Genomic DNA, 15,059 nt, shown 5'->3' on the forward strand with positions numbered 1-15,059 from the left:
CCGAATGTCCGCAGAACTGTCCAAGTTATCACGTATGAAATCATCTGAAGAGGTTTACAGTATCATGGCGTTATTTGAATCGATTTGTTATTTTCCATCAATATATGTTCCATTATTATATATATTAATATAAAACTTACATATTAACGTTTTTGCGAACAGTTCAATCATGTTAATATTCATTTGTTTTCAAGTATAGACTTCATGTTAGCGAACCTCGTGCATTTATTGGACTACAAGGTTACGGATACATTTTCTTATGAAGAACCAATCATCAGTGATAAGAAAATAGATTGTCATTCTAAGGGTAAGTTACCTTTTTATTACTTGATGCACATATTGCAAACATTTATTTTTGTGTACAAGTTTGTCGTGATTTCTTCTTTTAATTACTTATATATTTCCCAACCAGTATATGTGCTGGCATTTTGAATTTCTAATGGCCATTTTTCGTATCCTATGAAGTCAATTCAATGGGGGCATGCATAAATATGCATTGTTTCTGCACTGAGTTATATTGCACAAAATAAAACAATATATGGTTATGGATGTTTTTCCATCATTCCCGTGTACAAACATATGCTTTAAATCATATTCGCATGAACATACTCGTTTTTTGGAACGTTTGACATTCAACGCAGTCCAGATTACTTGAGTGTAGGTGTTAGACTTTACACCACTTTAATTAATTTGAAGAGGAAAAACACTATCTGTGCCGAGTGTTTGGGACGTATGGGTAGAGGTCATTTCAAGATAGCCAATGGAATCATGATGGACATACAAGTAATAACAGTTAACTAGAAGAAGAAGAAGAAGAAGAAGAAGAAGAAACACAAGAATGGACAATTATTTATATCAACCAGAATCACTTTCCTGGAATGATGTGAACAGCTACTGAAGATTGAAAGGGGTGAGAAAGATATGAATAGCAATGACACGTTGCAACATCATCAGCAGCAGACAGACAGATAAATACATTGAATATATATATATATATATATATATATATATATATATATATATATATATATATATATATATATATATATATATATATATATAAAACATTAGTGAACTGTCCAAACCATCGATTGGCTGAAACAATACTCTCAGTAATATATTCTGCTAATTACAAATCTGAAAAGCGACAACAGCTTTTCAGAATATTATTTTTTGGACGTTACGAGCCTATACTATGATGTGGAGTTATGTTTGTAACGGACCTCACATGATGTTTAGAGTGTATCCTACGAGAGACGTATACTAGGTTTCAAAGGCAAATCACTGTACATTGTACATCATACTCATTTTTATGCAAATTCAACAGAACTTGATAAATGCATGTACTGAAGTTAATACCAACAGGTTGGAACTGATTTAGGTTTTTTTTACTGAAAGTCATGTCAGATGTGATTGGTTTCTAATAATATTTCAGGACGAAAGATAGCTCCAACCAGCTGTTTTACTATTATAGCAAAGTGTTTCTTGTTTGTAAAAGAAACACGGGTGAATACGAGTATTTGTTCGATGTAGTGTGAAATATCATATGATCGCTACATATCACCTATTATAAAAAATAAAAAATTGTTCATTGCAATGCTTTATCAAAAATCAATGCTAAAAGCAAGATCAACGGAAGTTCAAGTGATGTTTGCAAAACTCAGTTAGTATCTTAACATAAATCAAAATCACATGTGACTACATTCGTGGGTACACTAGGTCTCTTGTTTAAAAAATAAAAAATCTGCTCATCTCCTAAAACATACAATCCATGGGTGTTGCGATTAATTTGTAGCATCTGACAAAACTACCACTGTGCTAATATCAGATTTAGTTTTATTGATAGCACTGTATCGTTATCCATTATGAAAGCTAATACCCAAGGATTCTAAATGTAAATGTACAAACGAACAACATGAATTGATCTGGTTTGGGTCATTCAAGTACTATAAATAACTAGAGATATATTCCATATTGTATCTGTGTTGATTGTCTCCAAATGCATTATACAGTATCATAAATCAAGTGCGGTAAGTTAATTTATCATAGTCTTCCTGATAAGTGAAATACTTCCAAGATGGATTTATTACGGCTATGCATGAGAACTATATTTGATGCTACGAGCGGTACGTATACACGATCAGACACAACAGACAATAGTTTAGGGAACCATGGCTGAGCACTAAAGATTAGCGTTACCTTCATTGGATCCCCGTCCCCTTCGTCCAATGTTTCGTTGAAATCTAACAATTACGCTAAAAACGGGAACAACATATGAGTAGTTATAGGAGGCGATATATGGACAATGGAAACCCTAGTCAAAATGGTCGTGGGCCTGTATACTGACACGATTTATACGGACAAGGGACAACCCAGTCAAAAAGGTGTTGAGCCTGAATAGGGGTAAAAAGTTGGGGTTTTATACGGACCATAGGAATGAAATAGGTAATGCTGACCTCACAGGACTGAAGATTGGTATCAACGTTGCAAGGATCTAACCTCAATCGCAAAAACAGTGGGGATAACAAAACCTAGAACACTTGGCGGGAACGGGACTGGCGTGACATAGACAGAGATAACATACACAACAGACAACATACTGTAAGATCTACAAAAACAATCCTTATTGGTGTGGTGTGGAGAACATGTGCCTAAAACACAAATTGTAATTTTCTGCCAAATCTTGGTGGTGTGTTGTGTCGTCGGTCATCAGCCATTGCCAATTTAAGGTTGCAACAAGGAGACAAACAAGTGTGGATCATTTTATTGAGCAGTTGCATCGGTTACCTTCTTCCCAATCCTTCCCTGAAAAACTCATCGAACGGAAACTACGGGAGCCTTGCATCCAGCATCAGTCACCAGCAAAACAACAACAACATTTTGGGCGAAGACACTCCTCTGACAGCCAGTGACCCCTCGTACAGCAGCAGAACTCTGTAATTATGAAGAACAACCGATTTTACGTAACCTTACCCAGTGACAGTTCAATGGAGGTATTTCCCAACAATACTTTATGTTGTTACATGGACAAATTACCTCATACCATTCAATTAGATCACGAAGCCCATTTGGAGGTGGCTTTGGTGGAAATGATTCACACGACACAAATCCAAAACATGGCTAAAAATCAAAATACCTGTCACGTGGAAATCCTGAACGAACAATTCCTACAAGAGTTGATTGTCGAAGATAAAAGAAAATTGCAAAGGCAAAAATAACATCACTAGCCAAAGCTACCCTAATCATCTATAAAATGGGAATTCCAGTAGGCCATTATTTTAGTGGTCACGATTTTGGTGGACACGACTTCCAGTATTTTCAACGCTCAGCTTGGCAAAGCCTTGCACAGATTAAGAAATAGTGTCACCATTGAATAGCATAAAGTAGCTCATTGTCTACTGATGAAATTTCAGATGCAAAAACGTTACTGCGTGTCATTCCTTTCAAAGTGGATTATGTCACAACCAATGACCAGGAAGGTGAAAACACCTATCACGTTCACCGTGACTTTGTACATCCTGATTATTTGTCCGTCAGTAAGGCGTATTTCGACACTGTCAACATTGCTATAAAAGGAGATCTGGGACAAAATATTCCATTCTCCAAAGGGAAAGTCACGGTGAAACTCCATTTTCAAAAAATTACGCTCGTAATTCATGTATGCTGTGTACCACGGCTCGACAGCGAGGGCATGGCTCAGGAGATATATTCAAATCGGCCTTTTGTTCGATGGTTCCTGTTTTGAAACTGATGGTGACACGATGAGTGCGTGCCTTAAAAGATTCTTCATTGACGCAAGGCAAATAATTTATCCTAAATGTCATCATCGACAAACAAAATATCAAAGAAGCTTTCTTCAAACAGGCAAAGACATTTTGGGCCGAGGAAAAACGCCTATAAATGCCCTCGACGCTGCTAGTCAGGTATTCGCGCTTCACTAGTGCATCAACAACCAAAAGGCTGAAATAGACGACGAAGAAAACACCCGTTCAGAAACTGTCATACTCATAAATTAGAAAGATTAAGAAAAGAAGAACCGTCAGAGACATATACGCGTTTGACTATTAAAAGAACAGAGATAAAAAAAGAAAGAAAGAAAATGATGCACCGATAATCTTGCGCCTGTTCCAAGTCGGAACTGGATATGTTTGTTATGCCACCCACTATACTCACTATGATGACGATACAAGAATCCCAATCTGTCGGTTTCATCCCGTTTCCTCTGACAAGGACCCCATAAAGTTTGAAATCAAAGGACAGCCCGAAGATTACATCGATCTGAATAGCAGTTACTTGTACCTGAAAGTCAAAAATCAGATTCAAATGGAGATCCTATAGACACTGAGGTAGTAGCTACCGTCAACAATCGTATGCATTCCCTATTCAGCTCAGTGGATTTGTACTTGAAATACAAACTGTTCAGTATCTGTATGGACATTTATCCTTAACGAGCGTACCTGGAAAATCTCTTGAAGTACGGAAAAGAATCCTAGAACACTCATTTGGATACTTGACTGGTATGAAAACCTGACAAGCCAGGCCGTTTTGACAAAACCGAAACGGATCCAACCAGCAAAAGTCCAAACAATATGAGATTTATATAACGACGAAACAAAATCAAAGATGGGAAGAGTTTAGAACTGATGGATCGGTTACATTTGGATATATGGTTACAAGACAAGTATTTGCTGAACGGGGTGGATGTCCGCCTGAGACTGAATCGTCGCAGTACCGCTTTACATTAGATGGATGAAACTGATGCCGCCTACAAAACCAAAATCAAGAAAGCCAAACTCTACGTGAGACGCGTGGAAGTGTTACCTAAAGATGGAAAGACATCAATCACAACTGGAGCAGAATGACCGGAAAATATCCGATACGACACGTGGAAGTGAAAACGTTCACCATTCTCGCTAACCAGCGATCCATGATCGAAATGATCTGTTCCAAGGTCAGTGAACCAAACGATTAATCCTTGGTATAGTGAGCAATACAGCCTTCAACGAAGCCGGCAAATAAAATCCTTTCCACTTTTATCACTACGACGTATCCAAAATAGAAGTCAGTCGCGATTGCAAGACCTTTTGTACCAAACCATTTGAACCTGCCTTAAAAGAGAAGAATTACTTGAGGTCGTACTTTTCCTTGTACGAAGCCATAGGACAGCTAGAAACCGACACGAGGCACGGTATTAAGTACGAAAATTACGCGTGAGGCTACACTCTGTGGGCTTTTGATTTTACTCCAGACCAAGGCAGCGATGAGAGACATGTCCACCCTATACAATCCGGTCAGATTCATGTGGAACTTCAGTTTGCAGAAGCTCTACCCTACACGCTGAACGTACTCTTGTATTCCGAATTTGATAATACCATAGAAATCAACACTTTGAAATAACCAGTCTAGCTATGGAAGACTGTAATCCCTCTTTGAATAGTGGAGAATCTTTGGAAAGGGCATGGGATGATGTTTGTAGAAGTCGAGCCCCAAGACAAAGAGGAGAAGAACATAGTAAATGAAGTCTACATGGTCAGAACAAGAGCAATATTTAATCTCCTATGTTGCCTAACACCTGGCTGAAAGAAATATGAAACTTGATCAAGGAAGATTGATATTGATGTCAAAATGATCTTCCCAGTCACATTCAACACGATAAATGTATGTTGCTGAGTCAAGAAGAAAACTTGGACGAGAATCTGGACGAAGTTTGGAGTCTCATCTCGGATGAAGCCGTGTTGCATCAGTGGTATAAAGACTTGGTGTGATCATTCCTCTCCTCCGTTGTCGACTCTAGAAATCCACCACATCGAAGCTCTCTTGGCTCAAAATGAGGAGACGAAGCGAAGAAACGGTTACTTGTAAGATATTATAAAGCAAAAAGTCAGGAATGAATTGATGACTTATCTTTACCTTTGAAGTTAACAAGAAGAAACTTCACAAACTTCACACAAATGAATACCTGGGAACTTTATTACCTTTTGAACCACATTTCGTACACTTGAATTATGTCGTGTGTATTAAAGATGATCTGCCTCATCGCAAACCACACGAACTTCAAATTTATGTCATCAACACTGACCAAAATCATCTCCCAGAAACCCATCTATTTTCTTCGTGAAGTTGTGTGGAGCATTTTTATTGGTATGGATTGCCACCTTTGGAAGACGATATTATTGACTTTATGACAAGAAATGCCCAAACGACACGGTTCAATAATGTGAAATTACAAGTGTGTGTGTCAATGGTGTGTGGACAATATTGTGTATATTTCCTTCATCAACGCAGTCTTGAATATACTTTAGAACATTTAGTGGCTTATTTTGATTGTCATTCTTCTAGAAACGATGACAATGTAGATCGATGGATTTGTGATCATTGTGGTTGTTTCTTGTCTCTAGCTAGGAAACGTAGTATAAATCAATGGTCCAATGACTTCCGTTCCTGAAAGTCTAGCTTGACTTCACAATGTTGTCAACCTTGTCCAAAATGTATAGTCATTTGAACAAAATGTGTGTTAGTTTATTTGATTGTTTGAAAACATGTTTTATGGTTAATTGTTGATTGTTGATTGATAGTTATTTGAATAAAAATGTTGTGTTTTGAAACAAATGCGTCTGTCGTTTGTTTGCCATTTTTATGATGAACCATGCTCTTTAACTTCTCTCTATCCCTCACCCTAAATCAATATATCCTAGCGTTGCTACTCTAAACAGTGTAGGGATGTTTAATTTGATATCGCGTCCGCGCCTGAACCATATAAATCGGGGTAGCCTCCAGTCTGACCATCAATTGTTGACTCAACCTCCTATGAAGATGTGCTCAAGACTAGAAAAGCTGAACGAAGCTTACATGAATTTACATCGTGTCAGGCAAAGCTAGATACCGAAGCCTGCAGAGATAGAGACTATCAGAATGTTGAAAGTCGCCGACGACCTGATAGAAGAGCTCTTCAGAGAGGAAACCAAGAAAGAAAAGGAAGAATGGACGGAGAAGTACAGACTTCAGAAACAGCAGAGAGAGCAGAGATAGCAGCAGCAACAACATCAACAGCAGGGACCAGGTTTAGTCGACTGCCGTGTTGACACCAAAATGTTCTCTTTCCGAAGAAGCATGTAATATCCTGTGGGAAATCCTGCCGCCAGACGGAAACGCAATCTTAAACAATAAACGATTGCCTTAACCCCTCGTCCACAAAAACAACCATTGTTAGGGCTACATGATTCTTTAGAAAATATATATTAATTCAAATGCCAATGGTATTTAAGTAAGTTAAACAATATAAGTGTGTCTATAAGCACTTCGTTTGTTTGACTTTGTTAGAAGTGTGTCTATAAGAACTTCGTTTCTGTAGCTTGGCAAATAGTCAGTGAGTTTTTGATAGTAGTTAGGGTTGTAAGTAAAAAAATGAGTGAGTGTTTATTAAAGTCCGCGCGATCCATCTTTATTGGGGTAATGAGTTGATCATCGTAAGGTTTGGTGAAAGGGAATGCTTTCCTTTACGTTCATGCTTGATAAATATAAAGGGAACGCTCGTGCAGTCTGGCTACACGCCAGGTATGGCGCACGCAACGTAAATCCAAGTAATCAATCAATCAAGTATGGCTACCCATAGTTGATTCATCGACTGTGAAGAATGAGCAGCGTACTGGCAAAATTGATGGAAATCCAGATGCACCTGGAATAAGCCTGACGTTTATTGGAAGAGCTGGCTATGGAGGTTGTTGCTGAAGAGGCCTGGATAGAAAAAGAGGAGGAGGAGATAAAAATGAAAGAAGAGGAGGAAAAGAAAAAACATATCCTACCTCACGTAATGTTGAGGTCTGTGTTTTAGGTGAAACCAATGGTGACTAAACCTCCACAGACAGAACCAGCTACACAGCCACGTCAACCACAGCCACAACCTCTCACACCAGTACAAATGACCGTGATAGCACAGACGGAAAACTGGGAGAAATTGCAGGAGCAGCCAAGAAAACCACAGCATCCACGAGTCTAGCACAGGAGAAGACAGAATGAAGTGTTCAGGGTCCCGCAAACTGAAGCGTGGGATGATGAGGCCCTCAAGGTCCATCCCACCCCCACCCCGCACTTACAGCATCTACAGTCAATTGGGACAATGACTGGAGCAGACGCTGTGTCTCCGTTGCCCGGCCTGGAAGGTGTCACCATTAACCAGGGTATCTGTAGTTCTAAATAAGCACTCTTCATGGCTACCGAAATCTCTGGTAAAGAGACACTATTCAAGTTGCCAATTGTGTGAATGTGGAGTAGTGTGATTATAAACACTCACTCTTTTACTGATGTATAATTGTGTGTGTGTGTGTGTGTGTGTGTGTATGAGCTCGCGTGCGATTGTGTGGACTGTAGAGTGCTGATTTTACCCCTCTCCGTGAGTGAATAGTATATTTGTGGTTAGTTTTTTCTCCTTCACGTGAGTGAATAGTATATTATGGTTTTATTTTTAGTACAGTGAGGGTTTGTTATTTCGGCTTCTCGTGTATGGATAGTATAATTTGGTTTGTTTTTCTCCTTCCCTTGTATGGAAAGTAGATAGTGTGGTTATTACTAGCGTAATTTAGGTTTATTTGTTCTCCTTTTCGTGTGTGGTTACTATATTTTGGTTTTGTTTTTGCTCCTCAACTTTGTGCGGTTGGTTTATTAGATTTTTTACCTTTTCTTCCGTATGGATATTAAATAATATGTGAAGTGAGGGTAAGGAATGTTTTCCTTCACGTTCCTGCTTGACATAAATACAGTTAAAGCGTTCGTCGTTCGATCCAGTCAACATTGAATAAACGAAGATGGTGATAGAATTGTTTAACAACTTAAAAGACAGTTGGTACTGGATGGTGGATGTCAACTATGTGGTGGAAAGGCTTGAGAAGGAATGGAGGTATCCAGTTACCAATGACTTTGAGACAAGTCAAGTGACCAGACTGAAAGTAGCCAGGGATGTGGTACAAGGCATGATAGAAGAGGTTGTCGAAAAGTTACGAGGCATCATTCAACCAACATGCGTGAGAGATGGAACCTTGATAGTGTGATGAAAGTTATGTGTTTTTTTAGAAGGCACATTTCACTGGACAGAGTAGTCATTTGTGAATTGGGGGGTTGGAGTAACTACAAAAAGAAGAAATAATGAGAAATGTATTGGACGAAAAAGTGAAGAAGATAAAGGACAGGTGGGCTAAAGAAGGAAAGAAGAAGGAAAACAGAAACCAAAAAGAGGACTTTGGCAGACTAAATCAAACCTGGATGAAGGTGCAAAATACATTTAGATATATGGGACGTCCAGACTGGATTCCAGAGACGGAAAAAAAGAAGTAAGTAGGTATTGAGAAAATGAAGAGATGGTGGAAGAACGGGAGAAAATAGAAGAAGAAGAACAATAACCCAAATGTCCTTTACAGGGCTAATCATATGCCTCGAAAGATTTGCTTTCTTGCCTAATTTATTTTTGTGTCGGTTGTATAGTTGTTTGTGTTTGTATGTTGTCTGTTGTATGTCTTATCTCTATCTATGTCCCGCCAGTTCCGTTCCCGCCAAGCGTTCTAGGTCAGCTCCTTGCAACATTAATTGTTACAAATCTTCAGTCCTGTTACGTCACCTTACCTGTTCAATTCCTATTGTCCATATATAACACCAACCTTTTGTCCCTATACAGGCCCAATACCTTTTTGACTGGGCTTTCCCTTGTCCGTATACATTTTTGGCTGTATAAAGGCCCACGACCTTTTTGACTGCGTTTTCCATTGCCCGTATATCGCCCACTATAATTACTTATATAGTAGAATGAAAATTCTTAAAGGTACTGAAAAGGCATCAGTAACTGAAACTTGATGGGCTGATTTGCATTAAATATTTCTTTGCGGCTGATAATTCAGTCTTGAGGCAAACTGATCAGTATAAAATTGACAAAATTGTGTTGAAGTTTTGTGAAATTTTTGGACTTAAGCATGCCATCTGAATCATGGTATAATTTCTAGGGTAGAACAAAGCCCCAAATATTTGATATGCCTCGCAGATTACAGACACTAAACCTAACCTGATCATCGAGTTCCCGAATTATCCCATCAATGTATTTAATTAATTTATAAAAGATCAACATTATAGTCCATAATCAGTCTTATTGTCTGACATTATAGATCATATTTAAAAAAAATAATTAAAAATAATAAAATAAATCAATATAAAGAGTGTAAGTAAAATGTCGGCGAGAAGGAAACACATGACAGCGTATCACATTAGAACCCTTATTGAAGTATGTTATACTTTAAGTTTGTGATAGAAAGGTCTATATAGGGGATGTTAAAGGAATGACACTATTAATCGTACTCCACTGAAGATTTTTCCATTTTAATGCCATGAAATATATTAAGGTCTGAAATGTTTAAGCAAATTACGATATATGTCTTCCTTACTGCTAAATTCTTGCATTCCTTAGGCCGCATGAAATGTGCCTGGCAAAATTCACAATAGCATCATATTTGTCAGAATCACATGCCTTGTCTCATACAAAGTTGATATAATAGTGACGATTTTGCCACGTAATCTATCATGGAACTTTCAATAGGTCCATTGGCGACGCTTTCCGCAACACGAAAGCAACCTAATTTGTCCTTCTGTGTTACCCTGGTGATAGAATCATCATCATAGTAAACGAGGTGGGGATTCTTCCTCGCTTTAACTGACTGGAGATGTTTGAGAATGCATATCAAACATTTGACTAGACGTAACGCCATATATCAAGCCGTTCCACTAGCAGAATGGGATATTTACCGTAGTATAGATTATGCAAAACTAAACTGTTTATCCACACTTTGATGCACAATTCATACATGAGCTCGTAGGAATGATATTTTTTAAAAATATAATTTCACAGTAAACATTACAATACCTGCTAGTGAACCATTTATGTTCCGAAGGTTTATAGACGACACGGCGTTTGAAAACCAAATGATCTTTGTTCACAGTAAATAATCGAAATTAGTCTGTGTTGGACTTGTCCAAACTGTTAATGTAGGACATCTACTTCGACCCGACTAAGCAATTTAACTAGAAGCCGCTGATACTTCTATCTGAAGACTGTGACTCCCTTCTAATACGAATCAAGTACACCCGCGAAAGAATTTGATACCAAAAAACATCATTTGATTATTAACGATAATAAAAAGTGTAAGGATGAACGTTCGGGTAAACCAAACGAAGATATAGTGATGCTACTGTATTAATTATATTCTGGATCCGGCAAAAACATTAAGAGGGTAAAAAGGAGTCCACTTTTGGCATGTCACACACATGGCAAAATATGATACTGTCTCGGAAAAATTTCATGGGTGTTTAACAATTCACCAAGGAATATTTGTTATATCTTGGTACCAACGGAATGAACCACTGTTATCATTATATTGTTGCTCAACGTACTATTGATGTGATGCACAAGTGTATTAAAATAGATCTTGTTGGTAATTCCATATTTACTGGAATGACTCGTAAAAAATGATAGCCTGGGAGAATTCAGCCCATCTGGTGACTGCCCGAAACAACAGACCACATAGGATCAGTGGCACGATATTGCTACCTTCTAACTCTCTAGGAGCATACAAATACCGATAAAAACATTTCAACGAGTCCCAACGGTGGTGGTAATGAGATCATTGTTTGACTAAATGTGACAGTCTTGTGTAGAACGGCATTAGTTGACTTTACACAGAATACAAGTGTGATTTCATTAATTTGTGTATGTTTGACTAACTGAAGTCGAGATAACCATTCGTGTGATCAATGAAGCCGTATTAACGAATCTTGTAAGAGATGACCGAATAACGATCCGCATGCGTGCAATTAAAACGTTCCAAAATAGCTAGGTCACGATTTATATTTACATGTCCAGCACAAATTCGCCCTTGTTTTGCAACAGATCTGAGGAATTCTTTATCCGGATCAGCTTGTAATAATCATTGTGAAGTTAGTGATCCAAGTGTGTAAATTCTTTCAGGAACATTTGCAATACTTGCATAATTGATTCATGTCAACGATTTGCCGTCCGTTTATCTGCATGCAGCGTTTAAAATTGTTCACGTATGAAGGTGGGTTTCTAATCAACACTGTCGATCACATTCATGATCATGTAGAAGAACAGAGAGGCCAACCTGATGAACTTCATTATTGGTATGGATATCAAACGACTAACGTACATTCTTAATTGGTATTGATAGGTAAATTTTCCACAAACCTTATTTTGCCAACCATGACCGAGCAACATCATGAGTGACTTTTGCCGCACATGATATTTCTTCCACGGCTGCCTCACTTCTTCAATACCCGCGCGGATTGTATTATGTTACTCATGATGTTCTTCTTTTTGTATTTATGTTTCTTTATATCAATATTTTTTCTTCTTCTTTTAATGAGTGGGCTTTTTCAATCAACTTAAACAATCTTTGCATTTATGACATCCTTAATAGTCCACTTTGCGACTTCTTCTCGAAATTAAAATTTAATTGCATTAAAGGCATGAATTTAATCAACGTCGGCACGTTGATGTAGACGGATACAATATCATGTTTCATATATAATATGCAGCATCAACATAAGTAAGTGGAGCTTCACTAGGTTTTGGTTGTTTGTTTGAATCGAGTTCTTTATAAAGCCTTGCACCAGATAATCGATTCGAAAGACTTCTAGAATCGATTCGTGCAAACAACAAAGCGACATAAGTTAATAATGAGGCCGCATTGAATTGTCAGACTGAACAGAACACTATATGGCGCTGGTAATGAATTATGAGGTGATTGAACGCGAAATGTATAATGGGATGCAACAGTTTGTTTGAAATTCAACCCAAAGCATTAACGCTATGATCGAGATAATCGCAATCAATCAATGCAGATATATTTAAATTTGGCTTTTTCCACAGCTTTTACCATTGGGAAGTTACACACACATTGGATTGCGTTAGGGTCGCTGCGGGTTTATTACAGTTGGTCTAACATTCGATAATTCCCTTTTGGATGTCTTGATGCGAATAACTTGCTGTCATTTTCAAAAGATTAACTTGCGAGATGTTAGAACTTCCTACAGTATGTAGTTATTAACGACGAAGAATTTTGTTATTGACCTGGAAAGTTTATAACATTGTTATACGTGAACACGATCCCATATCTCAGTTCTGTCATCATAATTTAATCTTTGCAATATTTAGTTAACATTTAACAGCCATCGTTGAGAATATTTCTTGGTTGGACCAAATCTATTCTCAAAAGTACATGTAATCAAATTATGATTGCTGGACCTACAGTGAACTTATAATATATTACTCCTGACATTGTCAGAATTACCAACAAAGAGACAGCTTAATTTAACATCCGGCGCGATAAGCGGTATTTTTGAAAACAGGTCTGAAACGAGAGTCGTAAGTGCGGAAGGCGTAGCAGTTCAGGGTCATGTTCTGTTTGGGGTTTCACCAATAATCGAACCATAATAAACAGTTGACACAATATTCTTTTTCTTGTAGATCAAGACGGACATGCTGTAGATTTTCGAGGCCAATATCGACGATTAAACTGTACAATATACATCGACTTGACAGTTAATATAATGACATTATAACGAGAACGTGTGAAACCCATGCATGTAATTAATGCGAGAAAACCCCTATCCGGGATATATTATGGAACTGTCCTCGGTGATGGTGTTCAAAGGCGTGCAAACGGTACCCGTGGGATTGTCATCACACTCCACCAAAAAACACTAACCCGATTACAATAAAAGTCGATGATAGTTTCAGAAATGGTGCGGGCGGTTAAATCGCTTCGAGATCGACTCGAACGGATAATGACTTGAGTACCATCAAAGACTAAACCAATGGTGATTATATTGCTATCGAAGGAAACAATGCTACAGTTAGCAAACTTATTATTGAAGTCTCTCAAAAACGACTGTCCGATTCAGCGATTGCTAATATTGTAATGGGAGGTGGACTTGAACAAGACAGCACGCACGGACACTAAAATAAATCAACAATATATAAGTGGACACCTAAGTTTCACCATGTTACAACTCAACTAAATTACTAATCCTACATTTACCTGTGTTCGCGGATCAAACCCAAAGAGATTTGTAGTATTAATCAATCCCACCTAGGGTTCCTGATCAGCGAGAAGTAGAACTACAAGTGCAGGATTCGTCTAGGTTTTTGTTCTCCTATTTAAGACCTTCTTCGAACTAAACGGAAAACCTTCACACAACGATAAGATTTATGACCCAAAAACTAAACTTGGAATTTTTAGCAACGGAGTCATGGCGTTGTTCAACAGCGCATATTATTCCGTCGAGGAAATGATATCGTATCAATACCTGTAAACGTCCATGTAGCTAGCATGATTATTGAACTCAATATATAGTACGATGATTATGCGAAATCAGCTGGTCCATACAAAGATGATTATCAAGGATACGTCTAACAATGCAGCTTCTCAACCGTGTACAATTAGGCGACTTCAGACTAATGCACTCAGTAGCAAGAACAACTTCGTGGATTTTGATTACGAGTTTCTTCCGCAATTTTTTTAGTCACATATTTGTGTGTTGCAGAAATGTTCGCAATGTTATTTTGGGGCGCAAATGTACAGTCACATTAATAAGTAGAACTAACATCAAAGATGCAATTTGGCGTGTTGCAGGTTCGGTTGATGGCAAAATAGTATCAGAAACATAACATTGTTGATGTCTGTGCTAAATCCTTCGTTAGCTACATTATCATGTCTATTATCGTTTATGCACTATGGAACTGCTTCAACGCTGTCATTTGATTACACCACATACACGCATCCACAAAGTGATATTTCTAAATAATGTACACGCATAAAAATGCACCTATCAAATAAGTACGTATCCTGTTCTTGCCGCACCAAAACATGTGTTTTTGATGTTTCAACATACAAATCGAGATAATAACCAACACGCATAAAATAATGTTTTTACCACTTTCAAGAGCCCCAGGTGACCATACCATTTGTTTCTACTGCATACTTTTTCTTCTCAGATCTGCTTACAAA

Source organism: Sinohyriopsis cumingii, chromosome 8 (genome assembly GCF_028554795.1).
Source record: "Sinohyriopsis cumingii isolate HCF-2022 chromosome 8, ASM2855479v2, whole genome shotgun sequence".
Taxonomy (NCBI): Eukaryota; Metazoa; Mollusca; class Bivalvia; order Unionida; family Unionidae; genus Sinohyriopsis; species Sinohyriopsis cumingii.